General features: G+C 38.2%; 1 protein-coding gene across 4 annotated transcripts in view; it reads right to left on the minus strand.

Moving 5' to 3' along the window:
* Window positions 1-23,268, minus strand: part of CPQ (carboxypeptidase Q) — a 448,443-nt gene that overhangs the window by 75,426 nt on the left and 349,749 nt on the right. The gene's annotated exons all lie outside the window — the stretch shown is intronic.

Genomic DNA, 23,268 nt, shown 5'->3' on the forward strand with positions numbered 1-23,268 from the left:
CTAGAACCAAGAAAATGCCATGAAGGCAAATATTACATTTGTGTGGATCTCTGCCATACTGCTGGCTTAAATAACAAGGCTCAGTGCATAGTGGGTGCTCAAAAATGTCTGAGGAAAAAGAAAGTCACAACTGGGAAATCTGACATGATACCCTATCAGCAATTTGAGGATATAATTTAGCTCTAGTTCATGCTGGCAGGGTAACGGGGAAGAATGATGTATCGCAGAGCTCTCATTATCTAGGAAAAGAAAGCAGTTCCTTGAAAAAAGCAACCATTTCTCCAGCGTTCAATTCTAAGACAAATTATTATGTGGTTCCTTATATGAGGAACATTGAACAAACTAACAGAGTCTCCAATAACAATTTTACAAAACAGGCAGAAACACTTTTCCTAATAGGATTTCCTACATATTGATCCTCAATTAAAGCAAAAAGCAAAATATTAAGCCATATTTCAGGAAAGGTGTTTCTTCAGGAGTATACAGTCTTTATTCAATAGTTATTGAGACAGTAACAGGGCAGAGGGTAACCATACATCCCTGTTTGCCACGGGCGGTCCCAGTTTATACCCTTTTTCTTGATATGATTATTAAGAGTGCTCCCTTTCTCTTGCAAATGTTTCCTGGATTTAATAATAGACCTTACTGCCAACATACCTATGAAGGAATTTGTACATAAAGATGACAAAGGTAGGCTTGCTTCCTTACGAGAGGGCAGAGTTTCCCAGCAGAGGCAATAACTGGCTGTTCTATTAAATGTGTTGAGTTTTATGAAAGAGACATGTATAAAGAAGGGAGGGTTACTACTGGAAAAAACTGGGGAGAGACTGGTAGAGGAGGTGATGTTTGGCCTGAGTAAAGCCCCTCAATTGAAAGTTCTCCCAGTACAGGGATCTTGTTATTAGTTCATTAGTGTACCTCCAGGGCTTAGCCAAGAGGCATCTAATAATACTTGTCAAACTAATAAATGAGTGAATGATACTGTTTTAAGTATCCAAATAATGTTGTCCTGATATGTAGCTTTCTAAGAGAGAAGCAGAGCTTAGGCAATCTCTAAAAGAATGGATATAAACATGTTCTACAGAGTATCCCACTCTCAAATAACAATTGTCCTTCCTAGAATTTTTGTAGTAGTTAGCAAAAATACTCAAGGTCGAAATCACTAGTGAGCATTAAATTGCAAATATTTGATGGAGCTGAATTTGACACTTGCTTACTCCTATAAATGATTTCTTCCCTTGGCTTTTGGGACCTCAAATGCTTGGCTCTCCTCATGCCTCACTGGATACTCCTCATTTTCCTTGGCTGCTTTTCTCATCTCCATGATCTCTAGACATTGGGGGTGGTCAAAAAACAGCCTGAAGGCTTCTACTTTTCTCTACATACACTCACTCTGCTGGTGCTCTCATCAGCCTCATGGTTTTATTTATTTATTTTTTAAATTTTATTATGTTATGTTAGTCACCATACAATACATCATTAGTTTCTGATGTAGTGATCCACGATTCATTGTTTTCATATAACACCCAGTGCTCCATGCAGTACGTGCCCTCCTTAATACCCATCACCGGGCTAACCCATGCCCCCCACACCCCTCCCCTCTAGAACCCTCGGTTTGTTTCTCAGAGTCCATAGTCTCTCATGGTTCATCTCTCCCTCCGATTTCCGCCCCTCTTCATTTTTTCCTTCCTTCTCCTAATGTCCTCTTCTTAGGAAGTCTTCCTGACCACCTTAGACAAAAGAAGACCTCCCACAACATCCCTGACAACACGTCCTAACCTCTTATTCTGTTTTATGTTTCTCTTTTGTATCAGTGATAAGTATTTATCTTCATTGTCCCTTCCTGGAATAACATTCGGTTCCTGATGGCAGGGATTTTTCTTTGGCATTTACTACTTGTGGTAGACTATTTAATGGCTATAAATCCTTCCCTTTCCTGTATATATGTCCAATTTCAGTGTGAATTTGACACTCCTTTCATCAAGAAGCACAATCTCTTTCCTCACCCTCTGATTCTGAACTGGCCCTGAGCCTTTCTTTGGCCAATAGACTGGCAAACGTGACCCCTTGTGACTTCAGAGCATGGGCCATAAGAAGCCTTACAGTTGCCACCTTGACTTTTTTGCTGCCCTGAGACTGATTATGTAAAGAAGGTTGGGCAAGTCTCCTTGAAGCTGAGGTAGCATATGGAGAAAGCAGCCTAGCTGAGAGCCAGCCCCCACTCCCATACAAATAAGTGCAGCTATCCAGCCCAGGCAAGCTGCTCTCTGCAGATGACTACAGCCTCAGTGACCAGATAAAATACAGAATACCAGTTCAATCTGAAGTTCAGATAAACAATAAATACTTTTTTAGTACAAGTATGTTCTGTGTGATATTTGGAAGCAGGTAGGCTCCCTAATGACAGGGGGCCTGAAACAGCACCAAGAACACATAACAGGTGCTCAACAAATATTTGTTGAATGAATGAATATTCTATATTACTGCTTCAAAGAAGGCTCATATGTTTATATACAATGTGGATAAGTGGGAGAATTGGAATTTTATTATTTAAAAAATTAAAGCGTCTGATTTGTAATATTGCCGGGGTGTTAAGTCATCCCACCCCTGCTAAAGTGGGTTAAGGATTATAACTATGAGCCAAGCCAAAACCATTCTCATAAAGCACCTTGGTATTTGCTGAAATGCCCAGGTACTTGCTTAGTTGAATTCCCAGAATTCTTCGCTAAAAGAATGGAAGAAATAATCTTGGCCAGGAATAATTTGGGGAAAAGAGCTACCAGTTATTTGGTTTTATGATTGAAGAAGTCTCAATTTGTCTAAGAATACCGAATTGGACCCAAAGAAGGTTGAACAAATTAGCCACAAAAACATCCCTATCCCACAAAATCAACTGATTTGTTGAATGGAATGGTGGTATACCCAATGGCTTGTAGGGTCTGGTGGCTGCAGTGGCCAGCACGGAAGGAGAGGAGACACAGAGACATCAGCAGTAGGAAGAGAACAGCTCAGAGATAGTGACTCTCAATGAGGCTCATGATGGAGGAGGCCTGTGGAGAAAGCTGACCCCGGGGACCAGAGGATCTCCAAGATGAAGAGAGAGGTCCTCCAAGGACACTATATTACCTGAGCATTTATGTGGAGAAAATTCTATGACCACGCCTATCTTTAGACCTCTCCCTTGAACTTTAGACTCTTTTACCAGGTTGTGTACTTGACCTCTCCTTGTGGATGTCCGATATCTCAAACTTAACATTTCCCAAACTGAGCTCCTGATCTCTAACTCGCCCCCCTCTACCCAACTCCTCCCGTTTAAGTAGTTCAGGCTTCAAACTGGGGGGTCTCACTTGGCTCCTCTTTCTCTCACACTCTAAATACAATCCACCATCAGATCCTGTTGGCTCTTTCCTTAAAATACATCTGGTCTAAGCCACTGTTAGCTCTCACTCAGAGAAAAATCACTCTTGAGGCCTGACATGATCTGGACTCCTTTACATTGATGACTTCGTGTCCTTCTACTTTTCCTTCCCTGTACCTCTTCAAGCACATGGGCTCCTTGCTGTCCCTTGAATGCCACACACATGCCCCCAGAAGCACCTTTCCAATAACCACTCACCTTACCTAGAATGCTCTCTTTCAGAGATCCACATAGCTCACTTCTTTGTCTTCTTCGGATCTTTACTCAAACTGACCACTTTGATGGAGTCATCCCTGCCCTCCCGCAACTCAAACTCAAACCACTCCCTCCCCACACTCCCTATCTCTGTTCCTTATCTTATTTTTCTCCTCAGCTGTCTCCTTCATCTAACATACCACTATACTTCTTTATCCAGTTTCTTATCAGTCTTGACGCCTGGAATGGAAGCAAAACGAGGGCAGAGTTTAAAGCAGTACCTGGAACTTGGAAGGCTCTCAGCCAACATGTGTTGAGCGAACGAATAAATATCTGTATTCATGTGTTCAAACACACACATATGTATATAGGTATCTGTACACACCGCAAGCACATAACTAGAAGCTATTCCGGACGACTGGAGTGGTGGTGAAGATGAGGCGGGGGAGGATGTGGCTGCTAGTGTTGGTGATGAGGCAACAGCAGGTTTTCAGATTCTGGTTTGGTTTCCTTAATCGTCAAAAGAAAGCTCAGGTTCAACAACTAGAGTTGTAAGCTGAATCTTTAGTGAGTGTTTTACAAGGCTCTTAAAAATATACAAATGCTTTATACCATTCATTATAAATGCTAAAAAAATATTTCTAGGAAGACTACATAGAGTGACAGTAATATAAAATGGCATTAACTAAATATAAGTGAAACTTATTTTCCTTCAGTCATGGAATAATTAGATATTCTTACTTTGGAAGCTGTGCAGCAAAAGCTGGCTCCTTCTCAAGGGAAAACGGGCTGAACACATCTTTAGCAGACCCTATGTCATCATTATTTTACCACCAAAGACGAGAACCCTCAACATTTGAGACTTGCTAAAATAAAATGGTTATCATTCATAGGAGAAGAAAAGGATGAACAATAACAACTGAATTGCCAAGTGGGTGTTTAAATAGAATTTTTCCAAATATTAAGTAATTTTTAAAAGAAACCTTAAGGTTTGATATGCTTTAGTACAACATAAGGATAATAACACACAGGGTAATCAGTAAGACTCAATTATAGAAACTAATAAATGCATCCTGGGACTACTCAGAGCTTTAAAAATTGCTTTGCATACTTTGTAAGTTTTAAAGTATTCAGACAAAATGAAGGAAAAATAATAAACAGATGAGGCAATTTAGCTTCGAGAAGAGTTAAGATAATTTAATAGGTATAGTTTAGATAAAAGGAGGCTAAGGAATTACAGCGATTACAGAAACTATCCAAGTAGGTACCTGTATTGAGCTAAGGGAAGTATAGAGAAGCAATTTTCCTCATCTGAGAATAGTAATAAGCAGCCCCAGTAATCACCTAAGGGTAGAAGAGGAAAATAGCTATGGTAGAAAACAGCACCAAATACATTGGAAATAATTATCATTCTGGGAAGCCACCTGAAGACCACTGAGGGGAGACTGAACATCAGAAATGCTCAAGGCAAGTTGAATGAAAGCAGTCAGGTACACAGCCCTCACGCCAAATTTCTCTTTAGATATCTGCAATCTTCCCCAGGGTATCACTGGTGTTTGAAGGAGATACAGGTGATTAGGGTAACAATCCTGCGGGAGTTCAGTCTCAAAGTGGGATGGATACGACAATTCCCACTTCAACTGTGAATGTCACCGGGGAGTTAGAGGAGGTGATGTACAGACACGAAAATGTTATTTGACACATTTCTTGGTCATTAGGTGAAAGATCTTAGGCAAGTTATATAATTACTCTGGGCTTCAGAGTACTCATTTATAAAGTAGGGATAATGACAGTTATTTAGCAGGTTTATTCTAAGGTAGGAGTTCTTAATCTGGTATTCTTTGGGGGTTCATAAATTTGGAGGTAGTCTGTGACTTAAATTGGGAAAAAAATGCATCTTCATTTTCATTAACCTCCAACTGAAATTTAGAATTTCCTGCAATTATGAATGTAAGTAACAAACCACAGTAGTTAGCAGAACCTGTCACTTTGTCACCAAAAGAAATCACAGATATTTTCATATCATATTTGACTTGTAGAAATCTCAAAATAATCTTTATGTTCATCACTACTTTTAAGTTACAGTAATAATTAGATAATACTGCAAGATCTTATTTTATTCATTTTTAAAAAACATGACTATATCATATTTACTTTAAAAATTTTGAAAACTATTTTAATAAAGTTCATATCCTTATAATACTATGCATTAAAAATATTTTATATGCAAACAATGAATCATGGAACACTACATCAAAAACTAATGATGTAATATATGGTGATTAACATAACATAATAAAAAAATTAAATTAAAAAAATATTTGAGAAGATGTCCATAGTGGGAGACTGCCAAAGTGCTCCATGGAACAAACAATTGTCACAAACCTCTGTTGGATAAGTGGTAGCGTTATTATTAAGGTAATGATGATGATGATGATGATGATGATGATGATTCCTATTGTTGTTGTTGTTATTATTATTATTTTATTATTAAGCTCACTAGAATTTGTTTGCCCTGAACATCTGGATTGGAGTCCTGATTCTGTCACATAGCTATATGTTCTCGGTGGGCCATTTAATTCAATGAGTTTCATATCCTCTTCAACAAAGGAAAGACCTATCTAATAGCGTTTTTCTGAAGATTATATGAATTTACTACATGTCTTCTAAGGCATACTATATATCAAACTATTCAATTCTCTTGAGACTTTCCACTGTTATTGTCACCAACAAGAGTGAACAATAAGTAGAGTAGCCATATAAATCATCACTCAAGTCAGGATGTCTTTGAGATGAAAGATCAATAATTATGGGAGGGCAATGGGTGGAAACTGGACTGTCAAGTAAATCAGAAATCATTATGCTATTTAAATACCACTTTTCTGATGTTTTTGTGTCTCCTTTGTGCTACTATAAAATTCACCAGATAAACACCGATTTCCTTGCTTATAAGAATCACATTTTTCTCCTATTTTAACATTTTGGAAATTAGAAGGCATCTTGCTGTTGATACATTCCATAAGATACTTCCCAAACACCAGGCAAAGAAACTAATTGTGCCATATATTTGTTGTCATTGCTTGTCCATGTGTAAACTTCATCACACAGAAAGGGCCTCTGGTAATTCATTTTACACCTTAGCTAAGTTATTTGCATTAGTATCAACACAGATCACTAAATTTTAAATTTGGGTCCCTGATTATTGATTAAAATTCTTCATAAAGTTTTGATGTATGCCAAAGATTGATTTTCACATGAGGCAAAACAAAGGCAGCAGAAATCACCAAATCTTCAGATTAGATCCTAGAATGTTCAGGGTTAGCAAAGACTGGTATAACCAAACATGCATCTGGAGGCCTCCAAGTAGGTACTGAACAATTTGTTAAAGCTTCCTTAGTACCAAAAAATTGCTAGAAATGATACAGGAATTCAGCAAAGTCACAGGATATAAAATCAACGCATGGAAGTCTGTTGCATTTCTATACACTAACAATGAAACAGCAGAAAGAGAAATCAAGGAATCGATCCCATTTACAACTGCACCAAAACCCATAAGATACCTAGGAATAAACCTAACCAAAACTGTAAAGATCTGTACTCTGAAAACTATAGAACACTTATGAAAGAAATTGAGGAAGACACAAAGAAATGGAAAAATGTTCCATGCTCATGGACTGGAAGAACAAATATTGTTAAAAGGTCTATGCTACTCAAAGCAATCTACACATTCAGTGCAATCCCTATCAAAATACCATCGGCATTTTTCACAGAGCTGGAACAAACAATCCTAAAATTTGTAGGGAACCAGAAAAGACCCCGAATAGTCAAAGGAATGTTGAAAAAGAAAACCAAAGCCAGAGGCATCACAATTCCGGACTTCAAGCTCTATTACAAAGCTGTAATCATCAAGACACTATGGTGCTGGCACAAAAACAGACACATAGATCAATGGAACAGCATAGGGAACCCATAAATGGACCCTCAACTCTATGGTCAACTAATCTTTGACAAAGCAGGAAAGAGTATCCAATGGAAAAGAGTCTCTTCAACAAATGGTGTTGGCAAAATTAGATAGCCACATGCAGAAGAATGAAACTGGACCACTTTCTCATGCCATACAAAAAAATAAATTCAAAATGGATGAAAAACCTAAATGTGAGACAGGAATCCATCAAAATCCTAGAGGAGAACACAGGCAGCAACCTCTTTGACCTCGGCTGCAGCAACTTCTTGCTAGACACGTCTCCAAAGGCAAGGGAAACAAAAGCAAAAGTGAACTGTTGGGACTTCATCAAGGTAAAAAGCTTTTGCACAGCAAAGGAAACAGTCAAAAGAACTAAAAGGCAACCTATGGAATGGGAGAAGATAATTATTTGCAAATGTCTTACCAGATGAAGGTCTTGTATCCAAAATCTATAAAGAACTTAAACTCCACATCCAAAGAACAAATAATCCCATCAAGAAATGGGCAGAAGACCTGAACAGACATTTCTGCAAAGAAGACATCCAAATGGCCAACAGATACATGAAAAAAGTGCTCAACATCACTCATCATCACGGAAATACAAATCAAACCCACAGTGAGATACCACCCCACACACCAGTCAGAATGGCTAAAATTAACAACTCAGGAAATAACAGATGTTGGCAAGGATGCAGAGAAAGGGGAACCCTCCTATACTGTTGATGGGAATGCAAACTGGTACAGCCACTCTGGAAAACAGTAAGGAGTTTCCTCAAAAAGTTAAAAATAGAACTACCCTATGACCCAGCAATTGCACTACAAGGTATTTATACAAACACAGTGATTCAAAGGGGCACCTGTGCCCCAACGGTTAGCAGCAATATGCACAACAGCCAAACTATGGACACCCAGATGTCCATCGACAGATGAATGGAGAAAGAAGGTGTATATATATATATATACACACACACACAATGGAATACTACTCAGCCATCAAAAGAGTGAAATCTTGCCATTTGCAGTGACCTGGATGGAATTAGAGGGTATTATGCTGAGCGAAATCAGTCAAAGAAAGACAAATACCCTATGATTTCACTCACATGTGGAATTTACGAAACAGATGCACACAAAGGGAAGGGAGGGAAAAATAAAATAAGATAAAAACAGAGAGGGAGGCAAATCATAAGAGACTCTTAACTCTAGGGAACAAATGGGGTTGCTGGAGGGGAGGTGGGCAGGGGGATGGGGTAAGTGGGTGATGGACATTAAGGAGGGCACGTGATGTAATGAGCCCTGGGCATTACATGTAACTGATGAATCACTAAATTCTAACCTTGAAATTAATAATATACTATATGTTAACTAACTTGAACTTAAATTTAAAAAAATAAGAAAAAAAATAAAGGATTCCCTAGACTTTCAGGAGAAGCTGTATGGCTTTTAAAAATATTAAATTAAAACAAAATGGAAAAGCAAGTAGCCAGACTGGAAATACAGAGAAAAGCCTGTATTCATCATATTCAGATGGTCAACCCTAAAGGCCCATCTTGAGCCCTTTGTCAAAGCAAGAGCACAAGTTACACAAAGTGGCCTCTCACCTTGATGCCGACACCTCACGGCTTTTGACCAAAAGATACTTAATCCAGCATGATCTGTAGATTTGGACAGACTTTGATTGTAACTGCAAAACTGTGAGTTACTGTATGCTACCATCAGTTTAAGAAAACTGTACATTTAATATAGTTTTAGTTTTCCTTTAAAGCTTTATAAATCCTAATTGTACTCCTTACAATTGATAATCCTTAGATCAAAGAAGTAGAGATTGAATTTCTTGCAACCAATCTCACAGAGTCACACTTCAGTTCCTTCTCCCCTCCCTCAGACTCCACCATTATTTCCTAGGTTAATTTGAAAATATAATATTTGGCATTCTGTTGTTCTAGCTGAAAAGGCATAAATGGTTGTGCTTTTTAAAAAGTGAAGGAAGTTTCTTTCACCATGATTCATGCATCTACTGCTTGAACCATGTTTAAAAAAAGAAGTATGGTCCAGACTGTTGTCGCTGCTGGTAGCCATCCCCTTGACATCCCCCACGTTCCCCTGTCCGTAATATTTGACTCACATACATCTCACTACCCTACGTCAGTGTCAATATCTGCTAAAAGAAGGTGGTATTATACTCAGAAATACAGAAAGCATTTTCACTTAATCAGAGTAGTGACAAGAGAAGTACACTTCATTCCACTTGAAAATTTCAGCATGGAAGTCCACAATTGCTGGCTCTTATGAAGACCATGTTAATTTATTACTTCACACATGTCACTTCCATATAATGAAATAATTAGCTGGGAAATTATATCTGCATTTTCAATATTTTTGTACAACAGGAGTGTCAGTATAATTAGGCATTAACTACAGTTTCAGAGAACTGAAGGTAGAAGCGTTGTGTACAGTGAATGTTTTTCCATCTTTATTTGCTCCATTCTTCACTAGGTGATTCAGAAAAAGTTGTTTAAATAGAGGCTTATAGTGGAAGCCATCACTACAGTATGCCCTATTAAGGTGACTGCCTAAAAGACGAAAAGATAAAAATCACATGGGTGGTCAAAGCCTTTCTGCCAAGCTCTTGTGGAAGCCAATAGGCTTAGTGCCTTAGGCTCCAACTCTTTGTTACGCTCTTGAATATGCCTTTCATTTCTATTTTCCTTTCCATTTCTGTTGTATTAGACTTTGGCAAGCTGAACTACCCACGAGGGGCAGCTCTTGATCACAGCCACCTTTCATTGAAGAAGAGCAAACACCAATCCATTTTGGCAGGTACAATTTTCCAACATACTCAGTAAACAGTTTGCCAATTAAAGTACTGACAAACTGAGCTCTCAATTGCGAAGAAAAGAACATGCTAAAGGTTATAAATTATTTTATCTCCTAACCAAGGAAAGATTAAACTAGAGTCTACTTTCTTAAAAACGAAACAAAAAACCGGAACAAGTGTTGAATCATTTGTTCTTTGAGTTGAGTTTTGCAGATAATGTTTAAATGCCTCTTTTGCAATTCACAATTCATCTCCTGCACCAACTCACTTATCTCTCCTCAGTGGGCTCACACTGAAACCACTAAGGCAGATAGGATTAAGTGACACCACCTTTTGGGGCCCTCACAGCTACTTTCTATTATAACTGCTCCTCCGGTATCTTAAGTTGCATCCTTAAATTAAGACACTGCTAAGTGGACACGGCCTGGAATATCCTTATTGTCTGATAATGTTAAAGAATAAGTGAAATCTCTGTCCTTTGAAATCTTTAAAAATAGCACAAGCAGGGATCCATCCGAGTGTATCTCTGTCCTTGGTTTATCAGGCACAGTTACCTGGAAGTAGAAAGCTGACCTTGATATGTGGAGGGTCCTGGTATATTTTCCTAGGTGGGTCTAAGCTCTACACATGTAGAGAATATACAAACAGATAAATACATACACTATTTCCATCTCTCAAGGATTAGAATTTTGCTCTTATTTTTCTTTTCTTTTAAGATTAGAGGCACTGGGAGATGTCCTGAGGTGGTATCCCGGGGTGCCTCTGATCTGAAGACAATCTTTTAAACAGTGGAATGATCTTAACATTTATCAGTGTGAGAAGGCATTTCATAACACTAAAAGTTCTCTTTGGATGTTTTTTGATGTTATCTGTTGTCCAGCTAAAACTTTACTTAGAAAATGCCCCCAAGGTAAGAGAATATTACAGCAAAGATTAAAAAGTTTTTTTTTTTTTTTTAATCATTGTAGCAAGATTTAGAGAGTTAACTTCAGGAACAAATAAATATATTTATTTTTATACTCTCCAGAGCAAGTGCCAATATAAAACATTGAGAATTACTGGTGACAGCTGATGTCTGCATGATTATACAATATCAACTAGTGTTACACTCCAAAATGTTATAGAATGTGGTTCTCTGCTATATGTGTTTTAAACGAAGCATTTTGAAGTGACTTCTCCATTCTTCCATTCATGTGTTCACTATAACCACATGCCTGATTTTATTGGTATGTATGTACTTCAGACTATGAGTGTGTATGTGTGTGTGTGTGTGTGTGTGTGTGTGTGTGTGGGTGGGTGTGTGTATTCATATATATGTAAATCCTATATTTAGATGGGCGGCAGAGAAGTACATGGTCATAGAAGTCATTTCAGCTGGTCTTGAGATAGAAAAGCTAGGTTCAAGTTCAGGTTCTGTACCTCGTGGCTGTGCTGTGCAACATTGGGGACATTCTTTACCTCCCGGGGCCTCTTTATTTTCACGTATAAAATAAGGAAAACAGCACATTGCCTGGCCACTACCAGATTCATTACTATTATTAAAGTCTATGAAGAGTACTCTTATTTATAAAGGATCACACTGATGCAAGAGATTACAATGACATCTTGTAAACAGTACGAACTTGCTACATATTTGTTTGGGAAATAGGATCTTTTAAAATTCTTGATGGTTTCTTTTCTCTCTGAAAGTCTATCCAAAAAGATCTCTAGTACTGGATTTTCAGATCTATTAAAAGGAACAGATTACTTTCCTTTACATGGAAAAAAAATGGACAATTTTCACAAAGAACTTTTCCCTCCATTTACTATTACATTCTCTTCCCTTTGACCTTTCCTAATTCAAATGACAAAACAGCTCGATTGCTTCCCATTTGGCTCTGCGGGGTATAATAAAGTATTTTCCAGAGCTTTGGAGAGGAAAAAAACCATCCAGTTATGCCAGTGAGGCGGAAAGGATGCATGCTATACATTCTCCTGGCCCTCAGTTAATGCCGGGAGAGTTTCCCAAAACACATCTACAGGTATTTACTATAGCATTGCCTGTGATTTCATGGGGTGGTGCATCTTACGGGACGAGTTTTATTAAATGAAACTACAGAAATCTATAAAAGCTAATTATACTCCTGTTTAACTAGTAATGGAAATTCTGTCTAATCTCAAAATAGCTCATGCTATGAAACCATTTTAAACCTTTGTTGAAAGGTCTTGTTAAGCTTTTAAAATTTGAATTGTTGTTTATATATGTTTTGCCATGTGGGGCATAAAGGCCCTTTAGAAATTGATTCTGAGAACTCTCCTTTAAGAGAACTCTGAGACCAAAGCTGTTTAGACAAACTGCTGGTTGCTAGGGGTAACCTCAGCTTCTAGAATGAATAATCACAAATGCAGGACAAGCACTTGATAAGAGTATGCAAGAGTGAGGTCTTCTGAGAGAAAATAAGGAATGAAAGCCCTAATCTTTGGGTTAGGAAAAACAATTATTCCAAGATCAACTCTATCAGGGGACAAGTGGCACATTTAAGACACCACAGGACTTGGGTTAATACTTATAGGATGGTCCATTAGAATGAGTTCCACAGAGAAAGACAGAGGACAATGGAAAGTCCTCAGGTTGTAGTCACAGTGGTGTCCTGTGATTCTGCTTCTCAGCTGCCTGTTTGATCTTCAGCCCTGAAAGTAACATAGTTTTAGTCCCACCGATTGTGGCTTCTAGACGCTAATTCTCAGAGAACAGAGTGAACTCAGCACCCAGTAGTTGCTTTGTGGCATTGAGCTTGCTGGCAGCCCTGCCAGTTTTATTCTGCCCATTCATTCCTCAAGCCGCCTTTGACAGGCTATTCTTTGGCAGTTATATATTTATGACTCTAGCAGAAGGACACAAAACCCCCAGCAGCCAGAAGTAGGGCACAAACGTCCAGAAGGGCTACTGATTATCAAAAGATATGATGTGCTGGGGGTCTCCTGGGAAAAGCCTCTCTCCCAGACAATAACTCAGGTTTAAAAATGAAATACTGTAGGCAAATCTATGGATAAAACTAGGATGTAGTTATAAATCGTGAACAACAATTGTTAGTGGTTAGGAAGAGAGTTACTAAGATGTACTGGGGTGTTCACTTCTTGAAAAGACCCTTCTATATGTACAGACTTTAAAAAATATACCCTTTAAAATATATTTTTGAATAGTACTACATTTCATTATCTTAATTAAGGGTTCTGTTGTTGCTTTAAGACATATTAAGGAGGGCACATATTGCATGGAGTACTGGGTGTTATACGCAAACAATGAATCATGAAACACTACATCAAAAACTAATGATGTACTGTATGGCGACTAACATAACAATAAAATTAAATTAAATTAAAAAAGAAAGAAAAAGAAAGAAAGAAAGAAAGAAAGAAAGAAAGAAAGAAAGAAAGAAAGAAAGAAAAAGAAAAAGAAAAGAAAAGAAAAAAGAAAAGAAAAGAAAAGAAAGTTTCCAAACATAAAAAAAGAAAGAAAGAAAGAAATATTGGGAAAGTATGCTAACTCCTTCTTCCAACCAGGTTACTCTCCTGTTATGTGGCTTCTTGGCTGGCTATTCCTGAGGCAGTAGACTGACCTGGTGATGGTGTGTTCCATTAGCAAAATACCTAAGGGGAAGCAACTGTCACCTCTTGAGGGCTAAGCTTACAAACAGTCCTATTAAAGCCCACCAAGACACAACTAAATGTTAGCTACAAGACACCCTCAGTGTGAGAATTCCATTATGTGCTACAGAGCGCTTCCACCAAAAGGTAGGACTGTGAGATTGGTGGAAAAGGTTTCAGAAGGAAGTTTCCCAAACTTCTTCCCCATAAAGGTTTAAAACAGGAGTCAGAAATGTAACCAGCATGCCAAATCTGACCTGCTGCTTATTGGTGGTGTTTTTTAAATATCAGGTTTGATTGAAATACAGCCACACTCACTTGTCTAGTATTGTCCATGACAGCTTTTGCACTACAAGATCATAGTTAAGTAGAGAGGCCATATGGCTTGAAAACCTAAAATATTTACTATTTGGGCCTTTAAGGAAAAGCTTGTCAACCTTGGTTTAGAAGACGAAGGGAAGAAGACAGTCCCTGGCAAGTTAAAATAGTGCTGGTGACTCAAAAGTGGTTTGCTGACTCTGTAACTTAGTGAGTCCCAAGCACACGTGATGGGACAATTTAGTTCCAAAGGCTCTGACCCATGTAGGTCACTTGTGAGCCTAAGGCATGACACTTCAGTTCAGATTTGTGTGTCCTGGTGTGCCAAGCTGATTTCCTTAGAAAGCTTATGCACCAAATATGTTGCGGGTCCTTCTGGGTCAGATCACGACCCCGTTGGCAATAGGAAGGCACTGAGGCAGAAACTATTTGTGCCTAGTTGGCAACCTCTAGTAAGCTGGTAAAAGAGGCTGGAGGCAAACTGAAGTCCTTCTTCATGCTTTCAGGAATGCAGAATAAGTGAGATAAGATGCCAGCCACGATAAGTCACAATAGACCTCAGTGTTTGGGCACAATGTTCCCAGAACCAACATTAAAAGTGTGGTTGTGTTATTTGGGCTTCAGATGGTAGCAGAGCAGTCAGGATAAGGATACCGTTACCTACCCGTATAGAGCTCCAAACCAACACTCAAACCAAACCTCACTGTGATCTGAAACCGTAAGGCGTTATGGGATAAGTACTGCCCCGTGACTGTAGGCAAAGTCCTGCCATCCAATGATTATGGAAAGATACCTTTCTAGTTGTCACAGCCAGTCTTTTTACTTTAGACTATTCCTTTTGTCCCATATGGAAAAAAATAACAAAAAAACCCAGCCAAGAACGATCCTTTCTAAAGAGATAAAGGAAACAGGGGAGTCAAAGCCTACTCACATTCATTCACAAGGTGACATAATGCAATTCCCTAATATCAAAGGGAATATTTTGATACTTCTGCCCAGGCTGACATGTGTCTCTACATAAATACCATACATGCAGAGGACTCTGAAGCTCCACAGTCATAAGGGAATTCTACCTAGGAGAATGCAAACAAATACAAAAGACAGCCCTTTCCCTTTACTAAAAAATACCAAACAAACAAACAACCAAAACCCCCAAAAAACTAATTCATAAATTCTAATAAGACCCCAAAGAGCTCCCAGGTGTGCTGTAGAAATTATGTTAATGTTGGAACTACAAGGAGCTCCAGACCAACAATGCACTGGGATAAATGAAATTTAAACCAATTTTGGGATGTGCTTGACCAACTAATGCAAATATCTAGGCACTGAAAGAAAAACAAAGGATGCATAAAAACCCAGCAGTAACTATTGAGACAATAACTTCTGATTAGCACGTCTATACTGCACGGGACATTAACGATGGAAGAAAGGCCACACTGGAGACACGGTCCAGACACAATTATGCTGAATGGGTATATCAGGTCTATTATTTTTATAACCAGAGCTGCAGATGAGCACAAAACTGTTCCCATTCTGGCAGCAGCACCCTAGCTATCCCTTTATAGAGAGGCAATAGGGCCAGTGAAATAAGAATGTCTAAGTAAACCCATTTGCACAGATAACATAAAGAAGTCCCACAAGCATTTCTACCATATCTTGTTATTTTAGAATGAAACATGAACCTAATGAGGGTTGGGAGCCTGGCAAGAACTCCACTATTAAAAGAAGCTAGGATTTTTGTATTTTTACATAAGAGGATATTTTGTTCCTCAGCATGACAACACAAGAATTCCAACAAAACGTTATACACATTCATTTCAACTTTTTCTGTTTTAGAGTTGGCAAGAGTTAGGGTAAATGGATGCATTTAGAATGATCATATATCTCATCCCTCATTTAATAAAGCCTATTTAAAATATTGCCCTAATTAATGATTACCAGAACACAGCAGTGTTCATAATCCCTGTAATTCAATTGCCAGTAGTTTGTGCAATAAATCAGGAAAAGGTTAAAATATTTTTATGCCAGAATAGAACGTATCAATCTATTTTATTTGATTACTTTGTGTAATGAGGCTTTTTCAAAGCTAGATTACCTTACTCATTATAATTATGACAGATATTTTTGCTTAAAATGAGAAAGATTAAAAAATGTCAGCAAAATAGTTGAAACTCTTCTAGGATGTTTTTTCCTCCTTTGTACATTTTGGGACATGAGAAATGACATTATGCTCTCCTTCCAAGAGTAAAGAAGAGAGTAACATGGTTCCCATGAAAAGCAGATTAGGCGAATGGCATCTGGACAACACTCATTTTATTCACTGATTTGAAAGTTAAATAAAATCATGTATAATATTTTCTAATTCCAAAGTTAAATTCCACTCTTACAAGTGAACTCTTAAAAATTACTAGAGCATAATAATATCCTTCTATAGGTGGTGACATTTCCTTCTTAGTGAATGCAAGCTGAATTCAACCAATAAAGAAGTTCATATTTTTAACAAATAATTTCATCAATAAAGAATAACACAAAGGCATCCTATGCCATCTTTCTCCCCACTTTTGTAGAATAACCTATGCTCTGGGCATTAGAGAAATCTCCCTCCCTCAACTTTTTAGCGATCATTCTTGCCTCAGGCCCCCTTTGGCCTCCATTGAGTCCCAAAACCCCCTGCCTCCATGTGAAATCTGTGCTCCTGGGGGTCAGCTTTAGCTATGAACAGGATGGCATTTCTATGGCCTGCTCTTCCAAGGGGTTTCTCCGAAATGAAATAAGGTCATTCCAACCTTTAACAGCCCCACAAACCTCATGCAGGATAAAAAGGCCTTGGGTCTCCTTTAAATCATAAGGCAGAACACAGAATGCCGGTGACAGTCTTAAAGACAAGAAAGCAGGCAAGAGTGAGAGCATGCTGACCCTTAGAAGTGGAGGCAGGACTTTCCTTGGGACTCTTCAGAACTGTACCTTGAAAAACATAAAAATATTACTCCCACAAGCATGGCCAGAAAAAAAGTCTAACAATATAATGTACTGGGGGGGGGGAACAACGAGGGCTCTCATAGATTGCTGGTGGGGATGTAGAATGGTACAGCCCCACCTCTTTGGCAGTATCTAGTTAGATACACAACTATCATATGACACAGCAATTCTACTTCTAGAAAAGAAAAGAAACGCATATGTCCACCAAAAAATTTGCACAAAAGTGTTCACAGGAGCCTTATTTATAATAGCCAAAACTAGAAACAACCCAAATGGCCATCAACAGGAGAATGGATAAAGATGCTGTGGACTACTGATAACTATAGAAAACTCTCTGTGATAGAAAGGGCTGAACTACTATGAATGTACCAACATGGATGGATTGCAATACCATACTGTTTAGTGCAAGAAGCCAGACTCAAGAGTACATACTGTATGATTTCATTTATATGAAATTCAAGAACAGGCACAACCAATCTGTGGTGATAACAGTCAGCATTAATAGTTACCTTTGGTGGAGTCAGAGGTTGATCTGAAAGGGAAGTTTCCTAGGGTAACTGGAATGTTCTATATCTTGATCTGTGTGATGATTACACAGGGGTACACATTTGCCAAATATATTGAGCTATATACTTAAGATCTGTGCATTTTATTACTGAATGCTTATTATACCTCAGTAAAACACTGTTAGCATGAAAAACGTGTTACTTCCAAAAATCAATTACATAAAGCACAAGCAATATACACATAAATAACTCTCGAGTCCCTGTGCCAATGTGAACAAAGTGCAAAGAACTTTAGATCTGGAAGAGAACATTTTACAACTTATCAAAATATGTGAAGTAGCATTTTTTTTAAAGAGAAAAATATGTATACAACCTTTATAGGACATTCTGCTATATGACTTTCTGTTATGCCTATTAGAATATAGGCATGCTGGACGAAGCCTCAGGATTAGTTCTATTCTAGATGACTCCAAAATATAATAAAAAATTCATTTTCTGGTTGAATTATTTTACCTAGTTACTGACTCCAAAACGCTTATAGACCTTTTTGAGCCAAAGTTTGTTTTCTTGAAGAGTGTTTCAGACTTATAATAGAGTTGCATATGAGTTTCAAAATGTATACACAAACCACAAATAGCCTGACATATTTCACAACAGTTTAGTAAGGCTAGCAATTATTATAATAATTCGGCTAATATTTTGTTAAAAAGCATAATTATGAAGTAAAGATATCTATTAATCTGAATAAAATTTTGAAAATTAGTTTGGCAATAAGTTTCCTCCTATAATTTTAAATAACTTTATTTTATATTTTTCTATGACTATGTTAATAAAAGTAAATTGTAAATGAAGATGTATTCACTAAGAAAAGGACAGTTAATTTTAATTTTATTCCCACAAAAGTTTAGCAACATGTGTCCATTAAAATAGCCTTTATAGAACTTCCACTGTTGAAAAGATCACGTGGAGAGGAAGAAGGAATACATTCAGAGTAACAAAAAGAAGGAATAATAATTTTCTGCATCCTGTTTTTATCCATAAGTGATGCTACATAAGTATAGCCAACTTTACTATTAAAGAAATACCTAATAAGAAAGCATATATCAAAGGACAGTATATGTGCATTTATAGTATTATAATAGTATCTTCCTGGAGAATATTTAATTGGCTCCAAGTAAAATTAATAAAATTATCACTTAAGTCATAAAAAGCCATAAAGAAATCATTATATGAAAATAACAGCATGAAAATATTTTATGCTTTTTGTCATATAGATTAAGGGTCAGCAGACTTCTTTATAAAGCGTCAGATGTTTAATATTTTAGGTTTTGCAGGCATATAGTCTCTGTTGCACAGTCAGCTAATGATGTAAAAAACAGTCTTAGCCTGAGGTCTGTACAGTATTAAACAGGTGGCAGGCTGGATTTGGCCTGCGGGCCACAGATTATTGGTCCTTCACTGATAGAGATCACTAATAACCATAACTGTACCATAAAAATGCTAGGAATATTATTTTGAAAGTTCAAATCCCTTATTTTTACAATCACCAAAATAGGTTCTCCCCAAATAAAAGTTCCTCTCCTCTTTAATAGCATCTACGCCGGAGCCAAAGGCATACCTCAGGTCTCAGTCATCATCAATATAAAGGAGAGTAGCCTTCCCTTTTCTCTCTTCCTGATTACTCACTCAAACCCACGTATTCCTCAAGGATTAGGTCCTGGGCCTTCCTCATGACCAACATGTCCTAGCCACTTCTCCCTTTTCTTAACTCCTTTGCATCTGCTATGCTAAGCCTTTACAGTACTCTGCACCCTGTCAGTGACAGAGTCCTTTGTAAAAGTAAGATACTTTTAGTAAATAACTTAGAACCCCATTATATATTGTTTGTTATACTAAATTTCTTATGTGTCAGTTTAAAGTCAGTATTTAAGCAGAATGTAAGATCCTTATGGCCAAAGACTGTGACTTCGTTTATTTTATCTTCCCTTTCTTCCATTTTTCCCTCTTGCACCCTCCCTTTCTTTCCTCCCTTCCTCCCTTCTTTCCTTTCTTCTTTCCTGTAGATTAGAAACTATTGCACATCCTTAGAAATGTCTAGATAAGGTGTTGTATTTATTTCAAGGATAGAAATAGGGGTTGGAGCGTTAAGAGAATGTTCTATGGGAAAGAGGGCATTTCAATTCATCCTTGTAGAACATGCAGGAGATGGAAAGAGGAGAGTTCAAGGCAGAGGGACGGTATGATTAATGATGTGAAGAAAGGCCAGTGTGGGATACATAAGGAGCTGCTCATTTTTGTCAGACTGGAGGACGATGGAGGAGGATGGTGGGAAAGCAGGGCAGGGAGAACCGCAAGGACCAAGAAGCTGAGCAGCTTGGGCTAGATTCTTTTAGCACTGGGGGCAACTGAAGATGTGGAGGCAGAGGGCTTATTTGAATGGAGCTGGGCTTCCGGAAGAGTGACTTGATATGGTAGGTATAATGGAAAGCCTGAACTAGAGAAAAGACAGGGGACATAGAAATGAAGAGTTCACCAAAAGTGACAGAATGTAGCATCAATGGAATTTGACCATTTATTAGATGTGGGTCACAGGCAGGGGAAAGAAGGAAAAGTCCCAGTGATGCTGTGACAGCTGGTGGGAGGGAGGATGAGGCTGTCATTAATGGAAACAACAGAGAAGGAGGGGCAAGTGTGACAGAGATGATGACTGTGCTTCCTTCGGGCTGGAGTGTCTGTTGTACAGTAAATTTCTAATAATAGTTTACTGATCTGTAGTTGTACTGCTGAAGATAATATTGTCTTTTTTCCCCTCACAGATAATAATACTAGATCTTAGAATGGCACGCTTAATTGTACATTTTAATTGTAAATAATATTATAACTTTGTTTTCAATAGAGCAAAGCACAATTATTATATGAGATTCTCTCTACATCATGAGGGTTGGGAGGGGAAGAAGATAAACTTTAATGAGTTGAGGAAACTCCGTGTCTGCAAGGCCAGAGGACCTCATATTTACTTAGCGGCAGAACAAAGGTCAGAACCAGTTCTCTGATAGCCAGTGGTGTATTTAGTTTCTTATTTGAAGGGAGAAGGCAAAACACAAAGCCTTGGAAAGTTCAGATGTGGTACCATTTTATGCTTGTACTTCAAATGTTTCGGCAGGTATATTTGCAGGAGGAGGAAGGATATATTCCCTTGTCTGCCATTTGTGGTTTATAAGATATGGCATTGTTTTTAATATGAAATAGAAACTTCCATCAAGCAAACGTTTCCTGATGCCCCTGTTCTTTTACTTAATTGTCTTCTTTCATTATTTTTACTTCACAAGAATTAAAACAATACAGTTATATAACTTACTATATCCACCTCGTCGTAGTTTTCTCTGAGAGGTAACCATGCTTAGTGGACGATAAAGATCCTTTCAGACTTCAGTTAAGCAAACATAAACTCTCTCTTTGCCTTTCCACATCCATTTCCAGAACTGTCTCATAAAACCTTTCCACTCTCCCTCTGACTGCCAGCTGGATATTGATGCTCAAGGCAACATTGGGAGTCATGTTGCTGAAGAGTCTATCAGCCTGGACCCCTGAATGACTACGTGGAGCAAGCCCTCCTGGAGACTGGATGGTAAATGAGCAAGAAATAACTCTCTATTATGCTGAACCACTGGAATTGTAGGACTTATTCATTTCAGTAGCTATCACAACCTTAGTTAGATCAGAGGATCAATTTGTTGTGGCTGGAGTGAACTGGACATGGTTTGCTGTTTTTTGGCATTAAAAAGTGCTATGGAGAAGTTTAAAGACAGTCTTATTTGTCCTCCCTGGCTTGGTCCTTGCTTATTATATTTACTTAAAGGGAAACTCAGCCACCCCAGAAATGATGATGCTCTTGACAATGCCTCATTCAGTATGTTAAACATGAGAATACAGAATAAGTCTTCTGAAATTGACTGTCTCGTATAAAACATGCAGAATGTTTTTTTAAAGGTGAGATAAAGAACTATTTAAAAGTAAAAAGCCTATATGTCCTTTTCTGGAATCTCTTTCCATTCCTGAAAATGCAAAGCAGACCAGCTACCAATGTATAGACTCTTGTATAGAGGCCACATGGATATTGTCAAGATAAACCAGTTCTGTTAATGTGATTGCACATCCTCTGGAAAAAAATGTATATATATATATATTTCTCTGCCAACCTCCTAAAAGCTTAGAATCAAGTTCTTTCTGATTTCACGTATTTCACATATTTTGGTAAGCTACAGTGAAACTCAAAACCTTACAGAGGAATAAACCTTTTTTCAGATCTAAGGAATTGCAGTGGTTGAGGAAAGTTCAAGCCAGATCCACTGCAGTTTAAATCCATTTTTTTTTCTTGGAGTAGAGTATATTATCGAGAATAAATGTGCTTCCAAACAGTTCTCAGGTATTCTGTTTAGATGTATAGAATCTAAAAGTTCTCCTTAAAAATAATTCAGTTATTTTTGTTGCCTCAAGATAAAGTGCGAACTTCTAAACATGATGTATATATTCTTCTTGTTCAGGCTCTTGTTGACCTCCTACGCTCTGCAGCTTGCATTCGGTGCACCAGCCACTCTGAACCCCTGAGGAGAATGCTGTGCTCACTTTACCTCCAGCCTTCGCAGGTACAGTTCCTGCCACCCACTTCTCTGCCAACTCCCTTTCCTTAGCTTACTTCTATTAAGTCCTTAAGTCTCTGCTTCGGCGTCATTTCTTCCATGTAGCCTATCCTGACTGTTCTCCCAGGCCAGGTTAGGTGAGCTTCCTGTCTCTGCCGTCAATACTTTATCAGAACACTTCACACATTATAGTATAATTGAAGTTCAGTGGTTGGTGTCCTTTAGATTGGAGTCTTGGTAAAGTTAGGATGAATCGTTAAATGACACTAAATCTAGAGCCTAATATGAAGCATAGTAGGTGGTCAGAAATATTAAATGAAGGTTGCTGAATCTAGAATAGCTCTCCTCTGATGTTCTAGTCCACTACAACATATAGGAGCTGATGCTACTGACCCACCAACCACAGGACATTTATCTGGAATAGTCTTATTCCCCACGATCACTTGAGGCCAAAAGAACTGAAGAGGTAGAAGAGTTGAGCATAAAGTATGGTTTTCCTTTGTACAGTACATAACTATACTCAGTGGTCAAATTCATGCCCCTGAGCTCATTACTCTTAAGCTCTAACTAACTGAAATAGGGTAATAGAGACCGACTCCGTAAATGATCCAAAAGGATACAAACACAATTCAAAAAAACAAACCTCTCTGATTTTGATAATGGAAGCCTGCAGATCTGTTCTTTCTAATCTGAAATGCAGGACAAACAATCCCGCAGCAGCAGGCCAGACCCTGCTCCTCCGCCCAACCATCACTGCTCGGCAGCATACCCCTTGATTTGGGAATTCCTCTTTGAACTCACATTTG

The sequence above is a fragment of the Eumetopias jubatus genome, unplaced genomic scaffold (assembly GCF_037043125.1).
Source record: "Eumetopias jubatus isolate StellerSeaLion01/CBP00866 unplaced genomic scaffold, mEumJub1_p1.0 scaffold_4, whole genome shotgun sequence".
Classification (NCBI taxonomy): Eukaryota; Metazoa; Chordata; class Mammalia; order Carnivora; family Otariidae; genus Eumetopias; species Eumetopias jubatus.